General features: G+C 35.9%; 1 long non-coding RNA gene across 1 annotated transcript in view; it reads left to right on the top strand.

Moving 5' to 3' along the window:
• Nucleotides 1-21,645: 21,645 nt before the first annotated feature.
• The window catches only part of LOC102062417 (uncharacterized), an 85,807-nt gene continuing 79,532 nt past the window's right edge, over nt 21,646-27,920 (top strand). Inside the window, exon 1 of the long non-coding RNA XR_012580299.1 lies at nt 21,646-21,713. This is a non-coding gene — a long non-coding RNA (uncharacterized LOC102062417). The remainder of the gene's footprint in view (nt 21,714-27,920) is intronic.

Raw genomic sequence — 27,920 nt, 5'->3', positions numbered from 1 at the left:
ACCTTCATGTGTGACTTGAAATAAATCTTGAGGTTGTAAACTGGCAAGGGAGGGAAAAATGGAAGCAATCCATAGCATAGAAGTGGAAATATACTCCAGATTAAACAGCCTTGCAACACTAGAATGCACCAAATGATGGAAATAATTAAAGGGGAGCTATTGAGATATAAAAATGGAGATGAATGCTCTTGGTGAGAGCAGTGTAGCATTCATTCTCCTCCTGAAAGATCCTTTGTCTTTGGAGATAAGAGCCCAGTGCCAAATCCCCAGCGAGGGCTGCCTAGCAACTAACCCACCAAGTGAGGGCAATGCAGCTCTTAATCTCTTTAGGAAGCAAGTGTAGCTATTAATTTAATTACTAGAGGCAGCACACCATGAATCAGCATGGTAAACCGGCAAAAAAATTAAATGAAGATTATTTTTGAGGTCTAAACTTGAGTGGTTGCATCAGGGATTGCCTCGCTGTTATGGTGGGATGGTTGAGACCTTATTAAAGTAAATTTTATTAAAAGTAAAGCTCAGGATGTTGTGCTGTGGAGTGGGATCTACTAACAATAAGCAAGATTTTGTTTTTACTTTTGGCTGGGAGAGATGCTTAAGAGATGGGAGGTCCCGACAGACCCTTCATGGATTTCTCACCACTTTGATCTCTTCTGATTTGTGTTCTGGCTATTAAACACGATGATGATGAGGATGGCTCCTCCTGAGACTAGGGGTAGAGGATCACTCTGGGTTTGAGAGCATCTGTAAGAAGTTCTCTGTGGCATGTGGAGCAGTACATGTACTTGTCAGTAGTACATGTCAAAACAAGCCTCCACTTCAGAGAAAAGCAGGAAATGTTTTCAGGAAGTCCACTTATTTGGGATTTTGTAATCAGAATGAAGACTCTCAAATCCAAGGAGGAACACAGTGATGTATGTCAAATACATACTAAATATTCAAACTTCTCTAAATAGTATCAGCTATTGGTAGTTGTCATCACTAAAAACTGTACTATTGGCAGTTATGTAATGCAACAGGAAGTAATCTATATCATTGGAGCTGTCTCTTAGACATGCAAAGATTTTTTCAAAATATCCTGAAGATATCTTTCCCTCAAAAATCCCCAAACCTGAGAGACCTGCTGTTTGGTGCCAGCATGTGTATGCTCAAACAAAAGTATTTGGTCTTCAAAAATAGTTCTGTAAGTTTCCCACCAACCCTGGAGGAGATGGGAAAGTGGCATTTCCAATGGTTACTGAGAGATCTCTCGGTGAGTGACAGAAATTTTACATCATAGCTGATGCATGTTGTGCTCTATGCAGGTATATAATTCATTTGTTATGTGGAAATATCCTTTAATGTAGTGCTTAAAAAAAAGTTCACTCAGTTCCATTTTATGGCAGAAACAAATGAAAGTTCTGTTATTAAAGCTCTAATGTAAGATGCTTTGCTAACAGAAAATTGTAATATTTTCCCAGTTTCAAGTTATGACCAAAATCTGTTTTTCACTTTTTGCTAACCAGAACAGTAAATATTATTCACCAGATGATTTTAAAGCGAACATGAAACTATAGGTTATTCTTGTAAAGGTACTTGGGATTTGGATTTGACTACAGCCAGTGATGAATGTCAGTAGTGCTATGGGATTAAAGGAAAAAGGATCAAGCAGTAAGTGTTATGAATATCATATGTATATACATGTAAACTTAGTATGTGAAAAGCTGTGCATACCTTCTATTTTTTCTATAAATAATTTTCTGGTCTTAATAAAGCAGCGCAGAATATTTTGTTGTTGCTAATGGCATAGTTTATAGCAGCAGGCAGGTGCAGCAAGATTAGTTATTTGTGTGATTGACTCTATGGCAGCAATATGGGAGGGCCACGAAACTAGCAATGGTTTCCTCTGAGACCTAAATTAAATGTACATGAAGGGAGTTTTAATTTAGATTTTATCCTGCTGCCTATTAGTGACCTTTTCTCTTGCTTTTCTTCTCCACATACACATAGACTGAATCAGTCAGGAATTGAAGCTTCTGAAGACACCACAAAAGCTGCTAAGAAAATGCTGAAATAGAGTGCTTAGAGCAGAGCTTTTGAGTCATCTGTCCCCCATTTTCCTGTGAATTTGGTGTGAATTATTACAATGAATATGCTGTGAATTCCTACCAGTGAGTGAGCAGCAATGAGCTCTACAGAAGAGGTGAATTTCAATGGCATTTTGAGTGAAGAGAGGATTGCATTTCACTGCTAAGTCTGTGCTTTTAGCCAGTGAACTTTCAGTAAAAGTTGATTGCAAGAAATACTGTTATACACTTTAATACTTTATTGCTGAATATTAATTTATTTTTACTTATTCTAAGAGCTTTATTTATATGTTAAGTCACTGAATGAAGTGCTTCTGCAGGAAAAATACAACATTAAAAAAGATAAAAACCCTTCTTAATTATACCCCAAAGTGCTTGGGATGGAGCTCCTGCTTTACTGAAGCCTGTGGTGAAGTGGTGAAGTCTCATTTTGAGGATCAGCATTTAATATAATGTATTTTTACCTGTTTAGGAGAAAAAAAAAAAAGGTCCATGTTTGGTTTTGTTTGCTTTTCTTCCCTCACTGAACTTGCATAGGTCCCAGTACTTTGCCATGTGGATTAAACTGGTGTAAACATTGGGGAATTAAAGCTAAGTTTTGGTTTCATTATGCACAGTTTAAGTGTGGTAGTGATAAATGCATATATAGTCCTTCTTTCATAATTTATACATTGCAAAAATTTTTAATATTGTCATAAGGCATGAATTAGGTTTTCCCACTAACACTGACCTTGCTTTAGTGTTCAAGGGTGCTAGAATACATATTCCAGTCTTGTGCCAGAATGCTGGCCCAATTTTTTTTTTTGTTCAAACCCTATTCATGGTTAACATGAGGGCTTAAAAATACTGAAAAAATCTGATGACTTGTGACACCAAAAGACAAACCTTCCCATCTTATATTTTTTCTTTCCTTTTGAATTTCTTATTAATATCTCATGACAAAATTAGATGTTCTTTTCTTTCTGCTTTTCCTCTTCTTTCTCCTTTTCTTTCTCTTTTCTGTTTCTTTCCTTCTTTTCCCTTTCTTTCTTTCTTTCTTTCTTTCTTTCTTTCTTTCTTTCTTTCTTTCTTTCTTTCTTTCTTTCTTTCTTCTTTTCTTTTCTTTTCTTTTCTTTTCTTTTCTTTTCTTTTCTTTTCTTTTCTTTTCTTTTCTTTTCTTTTCTTTTCTTTTCTTTTCTTTTCTTTTCTTTCTTTTCTTTCTTTTCCTTCCTTCCTTCTTCCTTCCTTCCTTCCTTCCTTCCTTCCTTCCTTCCTTCCTTCCTTCCTTCCTTCCTTCCTTCCTTCCCTTCTTTCCCTTCTTTCCCTTCTTTCCCTTCTTTCCTTCCCTTCTTTCCTTCCCTTCTTTCCCCTTTTTCTCTCTCCCTCTTTCTTTCCCTCTCTCTTTTTTTCTGTTTTCTTTTTCTTTCTTTTTTCATTTAGTAAGCTGGCTCTAGAAAAGCTGCTTCATTGCAGTTACCACAGATGCTTTTTCACCTCAGGTGTTGATGCTCTTCTCTCCTGTCATTTTCAGAGCACACCCACATCGTTGCCTGTTATTCTGCACTGCAGCTTGAATTTACCTTCTCACCACCTTTGTAAACATGACACTGCCTTTAAGTTCATAGAGAGATTGAGGATGTGAGCTCCCAGCTCAGAGCTAAACCAGTTCTGCTCATGGCAGGCAGAACTGCTGCAGCTGAGACATTTTTGTTCCTGTTTCCACCACAATTCCCTGCTCCTGGCTGCGTGAGCATTTGCTCTACGGGGGTGAAGCATGTCATAAAAGACACATGAAAGAAGCAGTTTGGATTTTAGGTTTAGAAACACAAACCTCAGACATTTTTTCAGTGAAAGAGAGGGAAGGAGAGAAGTTTTCAACTTTCAGCCGCTTTTATAGAATTCTGGAATTTGTAACTGTTTCTTTTGCGGTGGTGAACAGCTCGCGGTTGGGAAGGAAGGGGATGAGGGAAATGGAAAAAGAGTGACAGCAAGAGGATATAGAGCAATTATTTCATGATCTTCTTGTAGTAAGACTTCTGGGAAATGGTAAAAATCTGTGTTACTGGATAACAATCCTCACTGCGCAGTAACTCACTGCACACCCACATGAGCTGCTTTTTCAAGTGAGTAGCTCTATTGAAAGAATTACCCAGAGGAGTAAAGCCTGCTCACCCAGATGTGCTTGCAAAGAGATGTTATCCTGCTCTTGGTTTTTATTCAGTAAACAAGAAGATATTTGTGTTTCACTAAAAACCAAACAAAATAGAAGAAGAAATAAATGTATGAGTGCAAGCACATATAACATTACCTTTAAATATGAGACTCAAATGAATCCTTGTCCATCAAGGCCTGGAACTATTCTTAACATCATAAAAGTACATTCTACTAAAATCAGCCAAAAATTACTGGGTCTGATCTCAAACTAAGCCTAACCCTTAAAATGCTAGTGTTAAAATCAATCTACATGTTCTTTTTTGGTAATGACTGGCAGAACAGGCAGATGCTCCTATCAAATTTTGACCTCAAGATTTCCCTCATAGTTTCAGACCAACTGTGAGAAGACAATATTTCAAAATGATAGTAAAGGTGCAGTAGAGCATTTATATATTGATATAAATTTATGCCATCAACTCCACAGTAAAAAGGTTTAACTTCCTGTTTTAAAGAATGATCATCAAATTATCTCTTATATCCTTGAAAGTAGTTATTTTATTATTGCAAGGAACATCTTCAATGTTTTAAAATATGCTGAGGTGGAAGAGTCAAGCTTTATAAAAGTGAGAAATTAAATGTGAAATTTGCCTAACTATACTGTCCGAAGGATCAGGTGTGAGGATATTTATAGCTGCTCAAGGTGCTATAAAATCTTTGTGGTCACTTCAGTTGGAATATCTAACCCAAAGAATTGCAAGAATTTGTTGGCTGGCTTTCCTCCTGTAGTTAAGTCCGTGTGTTTATGAGGTTATGTTAAATAAATAAGGCTGATAGGAAGGAGCAAGGCGATTAATGAAAAGAGAAAATCACGATTTTTTCTTGTATTTTTCATTGACATTCAGTTAACAGTAAACAGGACATGGAGCACATTTCTCATGGCTGGCAGGATCACTCAAGGCTGCAGAATCTTGAGTCCTCTGTCTTCAGCTTGGATCTTTCACTCTTGGAAATGGAGTAAAAAGCTGTTAGGAGACGATGCACTACTAAAGTCCTTGTGCTTGCAGAAAGCTGTATTTATTTACCTAAAAAAATTGTCTGAAAATTTCTGCTTTCACAAACAATTTTTATTTGATTTTTGGATAACCTTTCAGAACGTGAGCAGCCCCATTCATCCCCACTGAAGTTTTTCTCATGGAGTGAAATTTAGACTTTTCCTCACTTTTTTGTCTGTTCTCTCAGCAAATTGGGAGCACAGAGGTGGGGAAGGATAGGGAGGTTGTGTAATTCTGTGCAGCACTGATGCTGAACAAGAAACAGCTTCTTGTCACCCTTATTGCCTCTTCCTTCCAGCTAATTGTTAGTATAAGTTCTCTTGAAACTTCAGAAGTGAAGTTGATGTAATTGATCAAAGCTTAACTAAATAGGAATTAGGTATTTTTCTTTTATCTGTACTGTAAAAATGTCTTTTTACCTACTGTGAGGGATGTTGCCAGCTCTAAGAGATTGATTTAATGCTCATATGAAAGAAAGGGATTTGGGGCCTGATCAATTAAACACATGAGCTAAGGCTTCAGTAAGGAATGTGAATCATTTTGGCAGGTTGTAAATAGTAAAATTGATATGAGCTCAGAGACAGCAGTTTTTGTTAACTGGAGAAAAAGAGTCAATGTAGAAACAGATCAGAAATTGAGTTGGAAGAAGAAAATGTTGTCAAGTTTAGTTTCCTGTGGTTTATTGGATGCATCTATCATTGCTATGAGAAAAGGAACTGGAATTTTCAGGAGGGAATAGCTGCTGTGAAACAAAATGGCACCATGGCTATTGTAAATACCCTGGAAAGGAGTGTCCAAAGGTAGATGAAGTCCTGTGGAATAAAATAGCTCAGTAAATTTTCTGATTAAACCAGCAGTATTTGGAATAAAACATGTAGAATAAAAAGGATTCACACAACTCCAAGTCAATAGCAGTGGCATGGTCTTTGTGGAAGTCCAAGACTTTATTTTTTCCACAGCATGAAGGATCAAGAAAGAACTGATTTTGATAAATTGCTCAAAACTCCCTTAATTTTATGAACAAGGGGAGATAATCAGAATTTTGCTCATTGAACAAGATAAAACTTTTAAAGTTGTTTGATGGGTGGTGCATTGCCAGATTAGGGGTGTTCATTGCTCAGGGCAGGATCTCTCCTGACCCAATTTCCCTCAATATTTTATTAATAGAGTCCAGTGTTAGCATTTAAAGCACTTTTACCCTGCTGATGTCTGGTGTCAAGCCTTGTAGGGCTCCAGTTATCTCTGAGAGAACAAGAAATTTTGTGTATTATTTTATATTTTGTATGTTAAACCAAAAAATCTGATTTAATATGTTCTTGCTTGTTTGCTGTTTTTTTTTTTTTTTATAGTTTTCCCCCTATTGAATTACGTCCTCTGAAAAATGCTATGCTTAGAGGGTAATAACACAGCAATAATTCCTCAGAATATAGAGTTTAGAGTAAATTACAAACTGAGCCTACATCACCAGTGTTATTGAAGGAACTGAAAACATTCCGTTTCATGAAAACATCATATTTACATATCTAAACAAAAACACTTTGATTAAGCTGCTGCTTCCCCTCAGTGCTGAGGAGGTGGTCCCATTAAATGTTTTGCCCATTTTGAGCATGCAGGGACACTTCCAAATGCAAATCTAAACTTTCTGCAGGTAAGCACAGTATACACCGCTGTAGGTTGTCCACTGAGATAAAGGAGTCACTGATTTTTTCAATTTCTTAAGTAGCTATTAGTCAAATATTTGTCACAAACATGCAAGAAAAGTTCTCTGGGAGTTTTATGAAGTTAGATTTCCTCCACAAAATCCAAGGACTCTCTGCAGATTATTTTTTTCCCCCTGAAGAACTCTGTCCTAAACATTTCTGGCTGCCTCTGATAATTGTTCGACTTTTATCCTCGCGTCACTCGTAGTTATTCTGATGTTTTCTGTTATTTTGATGGTGTTGATATAAAACCTCTGAGCTAGTTGTTATTCTGGATAAGATTTACCACTCTGCTCTTGTTTGACTCCAACTTTAGGCCACACATTGGAGAGTAATCAACTCATTCTATTCCAGGGAAAAAGAAATGTATTTTGAATTCTAAAATTCTTTTGATGTATTTTTTACTTTTTCTATCAATATTTGTCTCATCCATTCTGCAACAAAATCTTCATCATGTGGCAGGTCAATTTCTGGCTAAGAAAAATCCAGAGTGCTTTCTATAAGATATTTGTTTGATGGAGTTTTCATAAAGAAATATTAGCACTGTTTTGATTGAACTAGCTGGAAAGATTTTTTGGAGGGGGGAGATGCTTGCTATTCTTTATATTAGGACAAAGAATCACTTATGATATTTCCTATTTCTTGTGAAAATGCATATTTTCTCTCGGGGCCGACTAGAATAGCCACCACTTTCCCCTGCTAGTCTCTGCCTGTGATATTCACCTTCCTGAGCGTGAAAGGAATAATGGAATTCTGTATTCCAGCTGCGAGGGTGGGCATCAGTAACCGAGTGAGAGAGCAGCTGATGGGGCTCAGTTTTTCATTCAGAGGAGGAGCAGCTCTTGAAAGGATGGAGAATTAGGCCTGGCTGCAGCTCAACAGTTTTGGGAAGAGCAGATTCAGCCAAGAGGAAGTGAAGGATGAGTGGTCTTGATGATTTAATGAGGCAGATGGTTTATTATTTTGAAATAAACTATACTACAGACTGCCATGTTTTAACTCCATGCTTAAAACTGGTGATTTTTTAGGGACGGGACTGTAGTTCTTGTTGGCCTGTTTCTGTAGCAGCATTTATATCAAATGACTGACAACCCCTTAAAATACACATTAGGTATTCAATTGATAACCTAACGTTTGGTTGGTTATCAATTATTTGAGATAAAATCAGCACAGTCCATCAAAAATTTTTGAAGTGATTAATGAAAACTAACCTGCTTTGGCCACCACTTAATGCAGTGGTACTGCTCTCTATGGTATTGCCATTAGAGGTGGATGGGCCTCCACAGAAAAACTAAAACTGCAGATTTTGTGTTCTGGGCTTCAATAGATGGTCCCACTTCAAAATATTTTAACCTTCTCTTGGATGAAACTAAACTAAATTCAACATCAAAGTAATTGTGCAGAAATGTGTTAGTCTTTGAGGGGAGATGCTTGCTAGTCTCTTTTTATTATTTCTTGTGGTCTTCTGGATACCCAAATTATTTTTGAGGTGTTTTTTACTTGTGACATGGAAGAAAAAGAATCCTAGGAGCTGCTATCTAATTTATTCTAACCTCTGCAATGCAAACATTGCATAGTTTTATTTCAGATCCCATAAAGAGGTTATAAATAAAAATGATTGTCAGAAGAGATTTGGATCTATTGATTTTCAGCATTCGACTGGCCAGAAGGAAGACACAGAGTATCCATGTTAATTTTGGGGAGCACTAATGAATTTCAGGCTACTTTTGAGTTTGGATTGAATAATACATTTCCCATCTCTGTTTGCTGAAGAATTTTTCTTTAGATTCTGTAAACTAGGGCAATAAACTGTGCTTTCAGAGGTAATAATACAGTGCAGAGAGCTTCTTTCATCAAAGCTTAATGACCTGATTTGTTAATGGTTTTGGCTACTTAGATGAACGAAATTATGCAAAAATTTAATTTTGTAAGCTGCTGTGTTTTGCTTTCTCTTTAGACACAAGGAATTTTCTCTGTCATAAGAGGCTAATCCTCTCAAAGAGAAATCCATGCCCTGGAGAGGGGCTGGGCCTTTCTCCTCAGCAAATACATCTGAACTGCAGCAGGGACAAACCGGAAAAACTGATGCCATGAGAGATAGAGGATTTTAGACTTTCAGGTTGGAAAAATTAAATTAATTTAATTAGATTAATTAGGTATCTTTGAAATGACCTTAATATATCATAGAATCCAAGGAAGGAAAGGAAAAGGAAACGTGTGGTCTGAACCAGTGCTGAGTACAGAGGAACAATCATTGCCATCTATAGCTAATGATACTCTCCACACTGAGTTTTCTCTATTTTATAGAGTAAATATATATATTTATTTGTATATATACAAATAAACATATATATTTACTCTATAAAACATATAAATATATGTATATATTTATATAAATATGTTTTTATATGAAGAAATATAAATATATATTTTTTATTTATTTTATTTACTGTGCTGCTCTTTCTGGAGTAGCATTTATTTTTTTCACAGTGGCTAACATGAAACCAAAACACCCACTTAATCCATTATTTGATTGTGGGGTCCAGCTTTGTTGATGCAAAAAATATTTTACTGTGTCTCCCAGAAGATTTACCTGTTGGTAATACAGAACATCATGGCCCTTCAGGATTCCGTTTAATTACTCAAAGTAAATTATGCTCCACGCTTTATTTATTAAATATGGTTCTTATTAGCTCATGTGTCCCAAAGGCAATACAATTTTTACAATTGAAAAGGTAATTATGTTACAGTGTTTTCTTCATTTTAACAGCAGATTTGTTGACAAAAAGTGTGTCCTCTACTAGAGGAGAAAAGGAAGAAAATATAAATTAGCATTTCAGGCATGTGTATGAAAACACAAAATGTGTCCGGATCAAGGAAACTTAGTTTTGAGTATAGTCATAGCTTTTGGTCTACTTTTACAGGCCCCAATTGTACATAAAATATTTCATTAAAATCTGCCTATATTTCAATCAAATGTCATTTAAAAATTGCTAATTTGATGTGTCATTCTGACAAATTAGATATAATAAAAGAACCAGTGTATCTTGTTTTTAAATTAGCATCTTGCCTTCAGAGATTATGTCAATTTTTAAGAAGTATAATCAAAACATTTTTTTAAAAAGAATTCTCACAGGCCATAGATAACATCTACAAGTATTTCCTAATGAAGTAGAGAAGAAATGAGATGTGTATGAATGATGTATAAAGACTTTGATGGTTGGTTTCTCCCCAAAATATTTTGAAGAAATGAATGCTAGAGAATTACAGCAGATTTATTCACCATTAAGCTTAAATATAAACCCTGTTGTGCACTCAGAAAGTTCTTCCAGCTTCTACTTTCCAAAGTTTTGGTTATCTTAGAGCAGTAGAGGCTCTCTCTTGTATAATCTTGGGATTTTCTTTGCTTTCCTCCTTTGGGGTTCATAGTTCAGTCAGAATCTGCTATTCAAATATAAAACCTTATTAAAAGGTTTGGGAAAGTTTGTCTGAAAAATCGTGACATAAAGATAACAAAAGACAGTAAGGAGAGGAAATTATGGGATAAATAAACAACTTTGGTAAGGGGAGATGAGTTTCTGGAGAAGGAGTTGAAGAAACATTAGATATAGGTGAAGTCACAAATTCATTTTGGTCTGGAGTGCTGGCAAGGAGAGGTGAAAAAGAGAGAGAAGAAGCAGAGGCCAGAGACTGTGAAGCTTATCAGAGAAATTTCTGGGGGTCTGAACCCCAAGCAGGGGATTTCTGAGGGGTAAAACACTGGCTGTGGGAGATTAAGGGATGCTTGTGCTGAGACACATGACAGAGATTTAAAGGAGGCATTTTGCTACCCTGCATGTAATTAGCTTATGGAAATTATTGCCATGAAATACCAGGAAAGTAAAGAGTTTAGTGGGATTAGGTGCCTGCACAGGTAATGAGAGCACAGGCAGTTAGTTACGTTAGATGGGATAAAATTAATTAGCCTTAAGGCTTCTCATATCTGGAGGAATGAAGCAAAAAGTAATGGTAAGGGCTAAGGAAAGGAAAGATCCCTAGAGATTACTTTGGAGGGCTGAATTTTGAAGTCTAGCCTGCTCCCGGATTAATGTAAATCCTAAATTCTAGGCAGACCAGATAGATGGTCTGATGATCACATCTAATGTCAGACTCATGGAGGTTATCAGAAGTGGTAATGATCATGCCCTGAAGTTGATAGCACTGCAATGCTAATCAATTTTTCACTTTTCTGGTTGATCTAACAGTTCTTCAAGGTATCTAAAAGCAATAAATGTTATTTATAGACTTGATTTCAAGAACAAAACAGAACAAAACCCTTAAGAATAGGAGACTGGAAAACATTACTTTGGACTCACTTAGTTTTATAAAACTGATTTTGAACAATGACTACAGAAAAATAAACATGATTTTGATGGATTTAGGCATATTGTGACTATGCTAATAACATTGGAAATACAGGGTCATTTAGTCAATTAGACTGTTTAGACAGTTTTAAGAATCTTAGTCCAGTTCACTCATAATTTATTCTCCATCTATCTCTGCCGCTAAACTTAATGGTTTTGCTTCTTTCACCTGACAGTACTTCAAAGCTTTCTACCAAAATTCTGCTTTGTTCTTTCAGGCTGTGCAAATATAACTCATTTACCTCCTGCAGTACCATTCCTCCTCTTGACTCTTGTTTATTGTGGTTTCTAAGACATTCTTGAAAAGGCAATGTACTCCTGGCTTGCTAAATGGTGCACTGGATGTTGGATTGGGTGTGTGGTTGACAGAAGCATTCAGTAAATGGATTGTCTGCAGTAATAATATTAAAATATTTTAATTTTCCCTTACAAAAAATATTTGTTTTTCAAAAGAATACACATAGGCATTTTTCAATAAGTACCATTAAATGCTTTAAATGCTCTAGCCTTAGAGCTCAGACACAGAAACTTTGTTTTCTCCCCTTTATATTTGTACTTTTTCATTCCATAAAAATGTCTTCTTTCATTAGTAAGAACCAGGAGACTACATTGTTTATTAGAAACTGCTGTCATGAAGACAAATTCCCCAGAGATTTAAGTCTCCAAACGAATATAACTGATATTTTGCCAAAAAAAGAAAAAAGTTAGTAAAGAAGGATGGAAAGTAGTATTTGGAGTATCCTTACTCAAAAGGTTATTTGTCAAAGGTTATAGAGATGTTCTATCTTTGTAATCAGCCTCTTACAAATGTGCAGCAATACTAAGAGCAATATTTTTTTAGTTTTGTATTAGTGAAGTAGGGAAATGATTGTGACACAGTCTGTTAAGTTAGGGAGGTAAAATTCTGCTGGTGTGATGGACACAACAAATGCATGCATGCCAGATTTGCGTGTGTGTTTGTAATTTTCAGCCATGCATGTCCATTGCAGATCCTTTTTCTTTGCAGTACCTACAAAAAAAACCAAACCCACCTGTTCAGACCTGAACAATAGCAATCTGTGCTCTGTATCACAATATTTAGGTGTGGTAGTTCCCAATGTTTTCCTCTACAAATCTGCCATTCTTCATAGGATACCTAGCAACTGGAACTGCTCCGTTCAGAAAGGTTGGTTTGTGCTGGTCACACATTACTGTCAGGAAATTGTGATTTCTGACTGCCAATTGAGCAAGAGGTTGTAAAATTCCTCTTTAGAGAGAAATGTAAGCCAGCATAGCATGCTCTGGGCTATTTGGGATACAGCACAAAATGCCATGCTCCTACTGTGTATTCCTATGTTTATTAATACTTGACCTCAGCAACTTTATTGCCAGGATCATTGATATGCCTTGTTTTTCACTAGTTTCCCTATTTCTTTAGTATTCAGTGTTAGGTTTTGTTACAAATATTGAAACTGTACCAAATCACTACTGAAAGCAGTAACAATATTTGTTTTGGTATACTTGTTTGGATGAGTAAGAGAGAAAGGAAATTAAGTTTTTGGAACTTCTAACTTGATCAAAAACTCCTATTCAACTGTCCCAAGTTTCTTATTCTTGCAGCTATGAGGACAAATCCCATTCCCTTTTCCTTTCCCTGTAAAAATCTCTCTTTTGACTACCATTTTTCTTGAAGTCACTGAAATGGATTTTCAGCTTGAACATACTGAAGTCTGGTAAAGGACAGATGCCTTGCTGTTCCTATTTAAAGTAAAAGCTTTCACTAATTGTATTACACTAAAATAATTTTGTTCCTACAGCAGAGATCAGAACCTAGTACAACTCCTTGTTCTTAAGTTTTGACTCCAGTGAAAAAATAATCCATTGCAGAAAGAGGTTTCACAAAAGAGTTTCCAATGTGGTAGGGAGAAGAGGATGGGGTTTAAAAAAAGCTCTTACTGGATTTAGGAGTGGAAATCCCATTGGAACTTGAAAGGAAGTTTGAATTTTATACCTACAATTACTAACCGCTCTTAAAACAGAAGAGCTACTTTTAATAAAACTCTTTTCTAAACAGTTCTTGATTTGAGCAGCATATGGTGTTTCATGCTTCTGCAAGCTGAAATTTACATTTCTAAAACCTTAAAGTAATTACATTATAAACAGCTAACAATTACGGTAACTTTGCAAATGCAACAGATTTTGGGTTATACCTAATTTGGGAAACTCTCTTTTTCCTAGTGTTAGATTGAAATGATTCAAAGTTTGAGTTTGGAATTAATTTATTGTATCAACCTTTGAACAGATAACTGGTAGAAATTTCAAGATGTTCCAAAATAGGATTTTAAAAATGTCAGTTACAATTATAGGAATTAAAAGATGAAAAGAGATTCAGAAATTGCTAATTTATAGGAGATGGTTGCATCAAACTTATATTGCTTTACAAGTACAGATATGTGCTAACAAGTAAATAATTATAAATACTATTTTGAAATGAACACACATTTTAGCACAAAACTAGCTTGATTTTCTAAATTCTTAAATATTTTGGTATAATGTGCATAGACTTGTATTTACCTACTTATGCGTAAATATATATTTTTGATTGTAGTTCCAGTGAATCTTTATGGAAATATTTAAAACTTCTTTTTGATGTCTGTAGTAATGCATTACAGAAATTTCCACTTTCAATGGATAAAATAGGTTCATGCACACTCCACCATGAGGAAAAGCATTCACAGGCAACATCAGCAATCATATTTTGATGCAATTCCAGGCCACTTCTCTCCTCTGTGTCACTCACATCACCCATCCCATTAACACCTGCTCAATCTTCTCCCCAGCAGTCATCAATCAACAGCAATCAGTCAGACATTTGATAATTAACAGAGAGAGGGGGGAAAAAAACCAAGGCTGAAATTATTTCTTGATGGTGGCTTCATGCATAAGCTCAGGCAGCAAAGGGAAAGGTTTAATGAGAGTGTCATTGCCTGTACACCTGTAAAACAAACCCATCAGAGTGGAATCCAGCAGCACATGGAACACAGAGACTTTGCCCATGATTGTTGTGTCCTTTGCTTGAATTGCAGCTGAGGGATTGTGGCACAAAAGGGAGCTGGAGTTGGCTGAAAGCTTGAAGCAGAGCATGAGGAAAAGATGCCGGAGGATGGCTTTGAGGCCTGCTGTTGTGAGGCACTTCTGTGCTCCTTGTAGTGTCAATATTGTCAAAGAAAGGATGCATCACTGAAAAAGGTCTTTGTTAGCACTGTTCTTCACTGCCTGCAGTTGTTCTGGGCTGGATGAGTGTGCTGAAAATGCAAGACAAATATTTGTAAATATCCCCACTCTGAGTGGGCTGAGTGAGGGCTACCAAAAAGATCACTGCCAACTGTTGATTTACTGAACCCACTCTGGTAAAATTAGTATCTGAGTTAATCATGCTTTGAGTTGACCCAATATTTTCACTGATAGAATGGTTTTAAGTTTAGCTCATTTGATAACTTACAAAAACAGAGAAAATGAAACCAAGATGTACTATAGAGGTGAAAAGCTGCTTAGAAACCTGTTGTTAGGATACTTCCTTTCCTTCATTCAAAGTAAATATTCTGTTTATTTTGAGGTCAGTTCAATTTTTGATGTTATGTGCTATTGCTGAGGGTAAATATATGAAGAATGACTATGTACATCACTTCTGTATGAGGTGTGAAAAGGAGTGCAGAATTTCTCTGGGACATTGTCTTGAATGCTGATGTTAGTGCTCCTTTTTCTCATTAACTCATCAGTTTGTGTTCAGGGCAGTGTATTGCATGCAAAATAAACATCTTTGTATATAAAGAGATCACTCTTGGCACCTCACTCCTCACCCTTTCCTGTTCAGAAGTTTCTGATGACTTTCCCCATCATCTTGGCTTGTTAATGGGACTTCAGCATAGGGTACTCATAATTTTTCTTTTGCAGCTAATTTTTTAATTTTTATTTTTTATTTTTTATTTTAGCTTCATCTTCTGCAATTCTTGTCTAAAAAAAGGAGTTCAGTAAGGGAAGTTATACTAAAATCTTCCCCAACAGGTTAAAAGTAGGTTTGTCCTATTTTTTTAATTCTACACCTTTTTGTTTGTCCTTTCCTTCACTGAATAAGCCCAGTGAGACTGAATTACATGCTTGCTTGAACTCCAGGGAGAGTTATGAAAAGTAGAGAATAATCTAGAGTAATTAGAAAGTTACCAATGTGGGGTCACAAATGTAGACAGAGGAAAAGAAGGAAAAGAATTTCTCACGCATAAGAGGCCTCTATTTAGAAATCTGAAAAACAGGCATGGACTAATGTCAGGAATTCAGGATTCCTAAGTGTATAGAACTCAGTGAATGGGTTAAATATGGCACTGGTGTACCTCAATTTTAAGTATTTTTGTTTGTTTTTTATAAAGCTGCATCGAATCATCTGCACTTTTATAACATACATACGCAGAAAATTGTTTATATATTAAAAAAATAATAGTTTTAAATATTTGAAATACGTAATGAATATATCCCTCGTGAAACATGAACCAGTTGAAACTGAAGTTGGTTTTCATGATTTGTTTAATCTTTTTTTTTGGTTGCAAGGCAGTTGCAGCACACCAGCCTTCCTTGCTCTTGCTTTCCCACTCCTTTTTCTGCTCCTGCCTCTCTCCCCTTTAGCATGTGAGCTGCAGATAAAAACAGCAGAGTGGAACCCAGGAAAACAAACTGACCCATTTCCCATGCATATTTCATGTATTTGCCTAATTTCCTGCAGTGCTGACTTAATTAGGTAATTATTCCACCCTCTTATGACCAGTGAATATCCTTATCATCACTATGTCAATATAAAAAAAAAAACAAACCAAAAAACAGAAAAACAAATCAATGAGGTTTTCAGTGGCAATGGGTCATATGAGAGATTTTAAGCGCTGGAAATGAAAATGAAGTTTTTATTGAATGGTTGTAGTATCCTAAGGGCACTCCACTCCCTAAGTTCTTCCCTGCCCCCAGCTGTTTGTTTTCAGAAGGGAAAGACTTTCCCATTTAAAAATTCATTTTCTGATACTGTTTGTTTCTTCCCAGCCTTAAATCGTCGCCTTGATTCTTCCTTTCCAAAGATATTGTCCTTCTTTTATTTTATTAATTTAGCTTTGATTTTTAAATATATTCTTAATTCTGGAGCCTGATATACTAAATAGATGATGATGATGATGATGCCCCTTTCCTGCTGATGCAACATTTTACAAAATATATTAAATCCATGATTTTCATCCAGGTCATAACTGGTTGGAAAGGAAAATTCCTGTTCATCATCCCATTCTTCAACCTCACAACCTCTCCCCAAAAGAAAAAGCTGTACTAAAACTAAAAAAGAGGGTTAGAGCTCTGTTCAGCCTTTGGTAAGAAACTGAAGGTTCTGTGATGGCCATGAAACTATCAGAGCAACATGCACATGTTATTGTAAGGAGAGAACACAGCAATTTATGCTTGATTACGTTCCAGCTCAAATTAATTTATGGAAATAGAATATTTAATAGGAAAATTAGTGCTACCAGTAAGTCATGACATAGGTTATATTTCAGTTTCTTAGACCCCATGTAATGGCTTCTTAGAGATGTGACATTCTATGATGAAACCTTTGACTTTCTAAGCAGTAATTAATGTCAAATTTTTCTGTCAGCATCATAGGGGTTTATTCTCTCTGCTTAAGCCTAATTAAGGGTTGAAAATATTTCCAGAGGGCTCAAAAGAATGCAATAAATATTGTGCACAATTTCTTGCTCATTTAAAAGGAACAGAACTTTACAGAACATTTAATTGCACACTCTGCTGCAGTGCTTTTTCAGGTAACAGCTAATAGCCACGAGTGGCCAAAGGTGCCAGAACTACTTGTGTGCTTCCAAAGGAATAACTTTAATTAGGAACAAGTTTTTGAGGTCAATATCTTTATTCCAGGGCCTGACTGTGTGGCACACACAATGACTTTGATGCCAAATTTTGCCCCAAACAGGCAGAGTGACTGCCTAATCAGACTCAGCTTAAGTCAATTAAGCAGGAGGTATTTTTATTAGCGACGCGTCGGAGAAATCACAAAATGGATTTCTGAGTTCACATAGCAAAAGCAAGCCTTATATACAATTTTGGGTATAGGATTACATCAGATCAGATACATAATCATGCATATTCATATGGGGCGTGGTGTAGGCGGAGCGTGGGCGGAGCGTAGGTGGAGACATCTCTCTTGGGGAATTTTCAGGTGGTCGTTCCTGTTGCCTTCATCATAGACGGGGTCTTTCCGATGAGTCTTCCTCTTTAAACTTTTGAACTCTTTTCCTAATTTGGTCAATTCCCGGTGTATTTGGCTTAGATCCCGTGGCTTGGCAAAACCCTTAGGGTCGTTTTGACATTGCTGGCTCTAAACCTGCTTAGCTTATTAGTTTCTCCTATACCTATCTCTTCCCCTGTCATGATGCTCTACCTTTTATCTAATTTATTTCTGTTTTCCTAGTGCTGAGCTTTCTCCGTGTGTTCTAGTGCTAGGCCCTTCTTTACATGCCTCTCATTCCATGTTTTAACCCATTACTTCTGGAAGGCTATCTGCTTTAGGGCTTCAACTTCACCAAGGGAAAATGTGAGGGGGGTGATGTCTGATTCACCAAGCTGCTTTTTTAACTTCTGCAGGAGTTTGCAGGAATCAGGCTGGTGGGATTTGCCTCTTGCTGCTGGGGTTTTCCCCTCATTCTCTTCTCTCCTGTACTCCATACAGCTGCCCTGGTCACTTGTAGGAAATAAAAATGTAATGGTTACTTTAGTGTCAGAATTGACCCACTCAAGTAAATGACCAGTTCTGAGGTCCAAACCTTTATTTTGTTATCACACACTGCAAAGTTTGACCTCAGAAGTATTTAGTTAGAAGAATGAGGTCTCTTAAAGGCTCGGTGGTTGGTATTTGGTTTTGGGAGTGATATTTCCACTGACAGGCCAGCTGGGAGAAGAAGGGATTTGTGTTTCTACTTTTCTATCAAATCCATTAATACAGCACTTGTGAATGATGCAATTTAAAGGATCACACCTTACATTAATATTTTCAGAGATTAAAAAATCCCTTCAGGCCATTATTTTACACATCACTTTCCTCAGTCAAGGTGCTCACTTTCTCAAAGAGAAAACCCTCATGAACTTATTCAGTTTCTCCTGAAAATGTTCAAATGTTGGTATTTTCTGCTTAGCACATCATCAAAGGTTGGAAACTCTTAATATGTTCTGTCCATGAATGCATGAAGTTACTTATTCTCCCCAGTTTTTCTCCCATTTTCAGTTCCTTCCACAGATCTGACTGCTGCAGGTTGGGCTCCCTTTTGGATCTGATTTTTCTCCCCCTTTAGCTCTGTGGATCAACCAATTAATGTTCTCATGTGAGAATGCCAATGCTCAGTTTTGCAACAGCACTGGCTTGAGACACTGTGACAATTCTATTTAGCTTATGGTAAATATTTCAGAATGGAAAAAATATCCAAATCCCTTGCCTTGCAGCTTCATAAACTGTCACAGCAGATGCAGCTGTGTAAAATGGATTTGAAATCCTCTTTTCTTTTAAATATTTTCACTCCTGGCTTTACATTGTTCCCTTGTTGTTTAAAGCTGCTTTGGATTTCCAGCACCTCCCTTAAATATTGGGAAATCTTGGTACAAAACTAAACAATAGAGTGTAAAGGGCTTCAGTTTCCTTTTGAAGTGAAGGTAGAGCTTGAAGTAGCCAGTGGGACCTCTTAAATCCTGCCTAATTACATTTTCCCTTAAGTGAGGATATATATAGCTCCTAGTCTGCAGAAAAGAGTCATAGGGTATTTTTTAAAAACCCTACTAAATTGTTAATTATCAGTACATCAACATTTTTACTTGGGATAGTTTCTCAGTTTGAACTTCCCACTGCAAAGTACAATTTGAGCAATGACTTATGGTCAGCTAAATGTCAAGCTGAATCTCATTAGTGGTGAAGCAATCAGCTTTCTGATACAGGTATTTCAGCATTGCATTTGCATATTCAAATTCTCCAACATGCATGAGAAATTGCAATGTTCTGACATTTTATGGTTTTCTGAGAAGCAGTCCTTGAGGAGCTGCAAAAGGAGAATAATGGTAAATAGTGGTACCATTGCAGCAATAAGGAAAGAGTAAGCAAAATTAAGATTAACTACAAGGAGAACATAGAGCTATTGAAAGTAAATATATTGTATTTTTCAAAAGATTTAGTGTCACAAGAAATTGTAGGGAGGAAAGAAATGGGATTTTTGGTGGTTTAATAAATGAGGTGAGAATTTTCTCAAGAACTCTTTTAAGTCTGCTGGGCACTATGAAATCAATGGTAGGAAAAAAAATTAAACTGTTTTTTGATGTGCAGGATGAAAACTGTAGAAAAGTTGTCTGTGAATAATAAAGATAAACAGCAACTACTGAAGAAGAAAAGCCCAGGGTTTCAGTATATTTGTCATTTAAATATTTTGAGGTAACCTCATCAAAGATCTCATGGAAATGAGCTGCAAATCTCTCTGAAAGAGGTTTGGGTGATAACCAATGTCATTGGTTCACTGAAAGTTGTCAGAAATGCTTGTGATGTGTTGCCTTTTTTGAATCATCTAAGAATTGAAAATTCATGCTTGTTTCTAGATGTTTTCAGCTGAAAATGGCTGGGATTTATTTTTGTTTCAAACAAAAAATAAGTTGGGGAAAAGAGTTGAGAAAAAATGGACTGGTTTGACTTTAGGATTTTAAAATGATGGTTGAAGGGTCAAATTATGAAAAAAAGCGAATCCACAGTGTGGAACAGGGACCTGAAGATCACAGCTTGATGATTTTTGTTCTAACATATGTCTTCTTGTCCACTGTCAGGAGTAATATTACATGTGCAAAAAAAAAGTCCTTCAGAAAGCAAGAAGACAAAATTTGTGTTGGGATTGGTGTTACCTAGAACAAAAAATTGAGGCAAAATTTTTGTTAGGATTGGTGTTACCTAGAACAAAAAATTGAGGCAAAATTTGTGTTAGGATTGGTGTTACCTAGAAGAAAAAATAGAGTCCATATAATGAGACAAAATGATCATTTGCCATGGTCAATTGTATTTGCATCTTATCTGCTCCTTCCTTGGAGGAGTTTTGGAAGTTTCATGTTCCAGCACCATTCTATTAAAATTTGGAGAAGATTAAGATATTGGTCTATTTTTTTGGAAATTTGCAAGTGTTTCCAACTACTAAAGATGGCCTCAGAAGCAGACTATAGGAAGATCTTTGAAGATTCAACATATGGAGAACCCATTGGGAAAATAAGAGGATGACTCTTTAGGGAACCAGTGATACAGGAAGATAATTTCACATTTAGTTCAGAGAGAAAAGAGAGGCACTGAAGGAAAACAGACTTGACAGGGTATGTGGGATTTAGGAGAAAACTGAATTTTGTGCAGAGTTTTGAGTGGATTTCCATGGTGTAAAGCGGAGGAGGTCAAGGCTGATGAGAAGATGGAAGTCTGCTGGAAACCAGACCAACCAGGTGCTAATTTCATCTGTTTAGAAACAATACAAAATCTTCCCTTTGGAAAATTTGTGTAGGAAAATGAAGTGAGGTAAGAATATCTTAGTGTTTTGAGGGCTTGCGCAAGGTTTGCATTGAAGGCAGTACCTGGGTCTGTGGTTTGAGTTACAGATGAGATGTGAATGTTATTTATAGAGACTGAAAAATTAATTAGGGCAGCAAGGTGGAAAATAGATGCTTAGATTTGTTCATGCTGAGTGTAGAGTTAAACCTGGCAACTCTCAAAGGAGCATCAATATAAAATTCACAGTGGGAGGCTCTTTTTGGTGTACAGGCAAAGTTTTGTGCAAATTATGTCAATGAAAATCCTCTTTTTGTCGTTATTACTTTTGCTGATTTTTGTTCCCTGAAAGGAGCAAAAATTACCGTTTATGGAGTTAATCACACAAGGCATGTCCACATTTTATCAGACAGTCCAGTTTTGGCAATGGAATTTCCTTCCAATGAGAACATGTGAATGAGGGTGTTACTCATACTTCTTGATACTGTGCTTTGACTTTTGGATCCTGTTATATGCTTGAGATCAGAGCTGTCTAAAACATTTTCAAACACAGTGAGAGGTGGGAAAATACTGCACAAAATAACAAGTAATTGTGAAAGTTAATGTAGAAAATATGAAAGAATAGCTGAGACTTCCCTAAAGCCTTTTATATTTTTTTTTCTGGATACCTACAGGTTAATTTGGCTGTGCCAGTAACATGCTTTTCTTTGTTTTCTGGAAATTTAGGTCCATAAAGAGGTCTCATAGAACATACTGGAATGTCAACTTGGAATCAAATAACTTCTGAACTTCAGGTAAAAATATAAGTTATGTTGATGATTTCATCAATGGGATGCCGTCAGTTTGTTTTTCCTAGGACTCAAGACTATTACAAACACAAAAAACACATTAAAAAGACAAAAACACATTTAAAAACCCCTCTAGTTCTTTTTCAGATTACAAATGCGGTTATTTTTATAAATTTACTTTTATATGAAATGTTCCCAGTGTAAGAGCTGCAACCAATCTGTTGAATCCTCAGGGATGATGCCCTGTGCTGTCACTGTCTTCAGGGACATGCTGTTGCTTCTGATGTTGTGGAGACAGAATGAAAGACACTGCTTTCATCTTGCCTCAAATAAGTAAAAAATTCAAATTCTGAACTGACAGTTCTAGGCTTGCAGTGTATCTGTAACATTTCTGATTTCTCCTATATGTGTGTGTATATATATATATTTCAAGTTCAATCATTTTGGGACAAGTGCTATGACAAAGTCAGATGTGCAAAGCTCTGAAAGAGCTGAGGTTTTTTATAAAAAGAAGATGCATAATGGTAACTAATTACTTGGTAGGAGCCCTTGTAGTGGTGCTGCATTTGTGTGACTGGGCTAATGCATTAGGTGCCAGCAAAAAACGACCATTTTCACATATTCTTGGGGCAAATTTAATACCTGCAGTTCTTAATTTTAATGCTGTAATTGGATTTTTGTTGACTTCCAAAGTAGACCAAGGTGGATTTTTTCTTTTTAGAAAGTGCCTACTTTCAGGAAATGCTAAATGCAAACAAAACAATCTGTAAAGGTTTGGAATGTCCTGAAAAGAGGCAGCAGTGTAACCTCCTTGTCAGCATGAAGAGGCAAACGTTATCACCAGTGGTGGAAAAAAAGAGAGGATTGCACATCCACATCCTATCCGGACAAACAGTGCACATTTCCTTCAGCTAAATTGTACATGACACCAATCTAAATCCAGAATTCCAGCGCTATGAATATGAATTTCCTCAGTGCTTGTAAACATCTTGGTACAATATTAGTGCCATGCAGCTGCAAAACACTTCAGAGATATGCTTGACAGCCTAATGTAAGTTAGACCTGAATATGTTAAAGCCTAATGCTGAGCTAGAGTAATTGATTTGGCTGTAATTGGACATCTGTTATTAAATGTAAAATGCTGGTGACTTTTGAATACCAGCTCTGCTGTATTTCTTCTTCTGGTGTTTTCCCAGGTTAAAAAAAATTATAAAAGGATCAATCCCATATGAATATTTTTTAGATTTTCTGAGCCACTGGCTCACAAGACTGCTTGTGTACAATGAAATTAGTGGGGCCCCTTTCCAACACGTGTTAAATTTCATATTTCTATTTTTCTAAATGGCTTTAATTTGCTGCAGCTTCCATTGATGGCATTTAATTTTTTTATACACAGGAACACTGTGATCCCTTTAATAATAGATATGTATGATAGTAATAGCATAGACCATGAACTTATTTTCATTTTGCATATTCCACTATCTTAAAATCTGTGAGTTTAAAAGAATCAAAATATATATTAATACCTTTGCATTAAAACCCGTGTACATTTTACTGTCATTCAGCTTATAGCTAAAGGCTGCAATCTTTTATTAAAGCCTTTTATATTTTATATGACATCCTAAGGGACCTTTATAGATGAAAAATGGGTCAAACAAAGGGATTTGATGAAACCCCCATTCATTGTGGGCTCTGTCAAATTTTTTTTCCTTTTTTGCTCATCTTTCAGCTGGGGCAAAGGCAGACCTTTCCATTTAAGGCAAGCTAATGACTGTTTCAGTTTCTGACTTGTAGTGCTCTAGGATGTTACAGCATTCCAGCTGCAAAACTGCAGATGCCTATTTACTTTGGGCTAAAAAATATAAAGATATAAAGATAATTTATTAATTAAATGTCCAGTGTTGCATTTGATTTGAGATTTTTTTTTTAAGACTAATGACTTTTTTTTTTTTAGTGTATATTTTGAAGGATGTATGTCCAGAGGTACAAACTGTTCTGGTGCTATGCATATAAATTAACAATTTCAGTTTTACACTAGCAAAATTATTGACCATAAAATTGACAGAACAGGCACATGACTGAGTTGGAAATGTTTCCATACTTCTAAGCTGAAATGCCTCGCTGATTTACCTTTTTGTGATTGATTAGAACCCCTTTGAGTCTAGCTATCTGTCCAAAGTGTACTAAAATAATACGGACAGACAATGAAAGTTGTGAAAGAACAATAGGCTGTGCAATAAGTTGCCATAGACAAGGGTGTGTGTTAAAACTATGCTGATTCAACGAGAAAAACCTTCCAGGAAGAAAAATCCTTTCAGCATTACAAAATCCATTGAAACATTTCATTTGAGGAACCTGCCTCACCTGTTTGAAGGTGCTCAAGCACTGAAGGAAACAGCAAATGTATTTTCTTTATTTTTGTTTTGTTCTTTTTGGCTCTGCCACTGGTGAAGGGTCTGAGGAGCTTTGGGCTGACTCTCTACAACCATTTGTACATTTGAAATGTTGCTCATATTCTCAATGTTATGGGATTTTTGTATTCTGACCTTACTGAAATGCACTTACATAATGACACGTGAAGCAGTAGCATATGAAATAGTTTGGAATTACATTTATTTAGTGACTTTTGGTGACATTTAAAGTGTAATGCCTTTAGTCTTGAGCTTGGTTTTGCAGCTTGAGAACACAGAAAACACAAGGCAGACAGTATGCCAGTGGGCTTACAATCAACTCATAAATATAAGGACTACATGTTTTTATTATTGCAGGAAACAGTTGGCACATTTGACATTAAAAAATCTGGTTGGTTTTTTTTTTTTTCTCTTTTTTCAGTTCTTGTTGGAATCCAAGAGATTCCAAATCAAATATAATGTTTTGGGATAACTCAAATAATTTTGTCTTGCTGCCCAAGTATAACTGATACCTGTTCCCCACATCTGAAATGCTGATAAGCTTAGTCTTAAAGAGGAAATGCACTGTTTTGCTCTGAAGGGGCTTTATCTGTGCAACTCTGACTGGAGAGGCTTCTCAGTCTCTGAATCCATGGCTGCTTCTCAGTGCTTCTTTGAAACTGGCTTTTAGGGCTGGAAGCTTCATGTGCACTTGCTCAAATTTTCATTTCTGGAAAATTACAGCCTAATTCTTCCACCTTGGATCAGGGAGCTGTGCTTATAATGGTAGGTGGGGGTAACCCAGGAGATCCACAGAAGGTATAAAGGTATTTGATGAAAATGATGCTAATTAGCCAATGAACTTCACATACAATGAAGTTTACAATTGTAAACTTCACATTTTTGTGTTGTTTGTTTATTGTTGGGAGAGTTTTGTATGTGTAAAATCAAGTTCTCCACTGTGCTCCTTGTTCAGGTGGACACAGCTGATTTCTATGCATTTGCATGTATTGAACCTTACTGGGCTACGTGTTGGTTTTCTATCATTTCATGTTAATTCAGATTTAATCTAGCAAGGAAAAGCACTCAGACAATGCAACAGGACTTTAATAAATGTGTGGATCATGCCTAGAATTTAAGAAAATGCAGCAAAGGTGATCTCTCAGGTGGTGAGCAGCTCTCTGTCCTCACCCCTCAGGCAGGAGTGTAAGAGGGGTGTGATAGAGCATTTTGGCTGTGCTTATTTGATATATTCCTCTAGGGGCTGTAGCCAGCTGGTACCTGTTAGTGTCCTTCAGCCTCATCTAAATAACTTCAGGGAATAGAATGGTACAGAGACTTTGTTTTGGTAACTTTCCTCTCAGTCATTAGTGGGACAAGAGTAACTCTGCAGGGCTGAAACAGCAAATTTAAGGGGTTTTTTTAGGTTTGAAGATCTGGGAAGCTTGCCTAACATATTAAAGATGGACAGAAAGGTGATGGGTGTGCCAGAATTTTTTGGGTTGCATTGAAAGTAGAACTGTCTGAAGTGCTTTGGCCAGCAATGCTTTTACTCTGGTTGGAGTAACCAGCAAACTCAGACAGGAAGCTGAGGCTTTGCATGATCTACAATCCTCATCCTTTGAGTTTTCTAGAACTCATCTGTTGTTACTTTATTTATAAGGATTCATTCTTGTATGTAAAAAATAAAAAAAACCCCACAACCAAATTCTGAAGTGACTGCACTATTTTAATCTTACCCCTCACTGTAATTTCAATACAAAATAAGTGTGGGCAATTACAGCACTCATTACCCATCCTGTCACTTACATAATCTTGTATCTTATGGTGTAGATCAAAAAGAGACTTTGCTTTTGGCTCAGGTGGATTTGATATCCCCCTAATTTATAGGAGCATTACTCAGGATAGCCTGACACAGCCCTGCAAATTGTTTCACACAGCATCACTTTCTCTTGGATCAGATATTTCTTTTCAATTTGCATGGAGAATACCTCATCTAAATTTATTGCTCTGGAGACAAGTGAGCCAGACATTATCATGACCATACTGGGGGCATGTCTCTGCCTACTGGTTTAGAGGGACCATAAATTAATTTGCCATTATTAATCCTATCTTGGGAGGCTAAATAGAATTTAATTCTAGTGAGTATTGCAAGCAGTTTGCTGCATCAGGTTTACTTACAGGTTTATGGATACATTATACAGTCTTGCAGATAGCACAGAACAGCCTGCTTTGCCTGTCTTTACTCCTGGATTTGAGTAGCTTACTGTCAAATAAGAAAGACAAGCTGAAATATATATATATATATTTTTTTATATATATATATATATATATATATATATATATATATATATATTTGTTGTTCGTGATAGTACCAGGCACCTCAGCAGAGAGCTTTTTCTTTGTCTCCAGTTCTGCTAGTGCCCAATTCTGCCAAGGTCTTTCTGCTTCATGGCTTTCTATTCCTCATCTCCCAGCTCAACTTGGGCTGGACTCAAGTTCCAACCTGTAAATACCTTCTTGCCAGCCACATTTTGTACAATTCCCTCTCCTCAAAATGCAGGCATTTATGTTGTTGTATCTTCCTGGCATGCCTCCTTCCACTTTTATGCTGTCTGCTCACATCTTCCCCCATTTTTTATCTGAGGAATGAGCAGCTTTTCTTCTTCTTTTTGTCTCCTCGCCCTTTCTCTCTTTGGTGCAACAGTCCAAAACCTACTGGTTACAGCTGCCTCTTAATTTATGTTTCACTAACAAGTGTCTCTGAAATGTCATGAAATCTCTGTTTTCACAAAGCTCTCTCTATTAATATATATATATTATAATATATAATATATCAATTAGATTTAAATATAATATATATAATATTTATCCAATATATTATATTATGTTATGCTATATTAAATTACATTATATTATGAATATTAAAATAATATCCGGTGGATATTATTTTAATATTAATAATATAATGTAATATAATATAATGTAATGTAAATGTTATATTATATTATATTATGCTATATTATATCATATTATATCATATTATATTTATTATATTTATTATGTTATATTATATTGATATATAATATAATTATATATAATATAATGATGTATAATATAGTACAAGTGTTTTATTATTATATTATTATATTATTATATTATTATATTATTTATTATTTATTAATTTATATTATTAATAATATAATATAGTACTAATGAAATAATAATATAATGTAATAACTGAAATAGTAATACTAATTCTATTAATATTAATAGAATTAATATGTTCCAGTTTGGAAAATTTTAATTCTCCAAGTGCCCTATAGCTTTATTTTGTAACTGTTCAAATTTTAATTAAATTTAAATTTTAATTAAATGCTGATTATTTTAAGACTTAGTCAGAAAACATAGCACTCTTAATGTCAAGTTTTTGGGCAGCTTTCGATGGAGCCAAAATGATCCAGAGGTGAAAGTCAACCTCCCAAAGCTCACAAAATTAGAAGTGACTTTTTGCAGGGTCAGTGCCTGAACTGGTTTTATATAACAAAATTTGTACAAGACATTTTCCACCAAAATTCACACAGGCAACGGAGCCCCTTTATTTTACCTTGAATTTGCAATATTTTGCCAATAACTGAAATTTTGTGATCTAATATTTAATTTTTTCAACTGAAGGTTAAACATCTGCTTAGTATTCTAAAAAACATTTTTAATTACCAATAATTTCAAATTAGATCCAGTAATTTTTTTAAAATTTATATTCCTTCTTGTTCCATAGCTTCTCTGTTCTATTATTTACTCTCATTTTAAATGGAATTGCTTT

Source organism: Zonotrichia albicollis, chromosome 5, assembly GCF_047830755.1.
Source record: "Zonotrichia albicollis isolate bZonAlb1 chromosome 5, bZonAlb1.hap1, whole genome shotgun sequence".
Taxonomy (NCBI): domain Eukaryota; kingdom Metazoa; phylum Chordata; class Aves; order Passeriformes; family Passerellidae; genus Zonotrichia; species Zonotrichia albicollis.
This window is presented reverse-complemented; position numbering and strand designations above follow the sequence as displayed.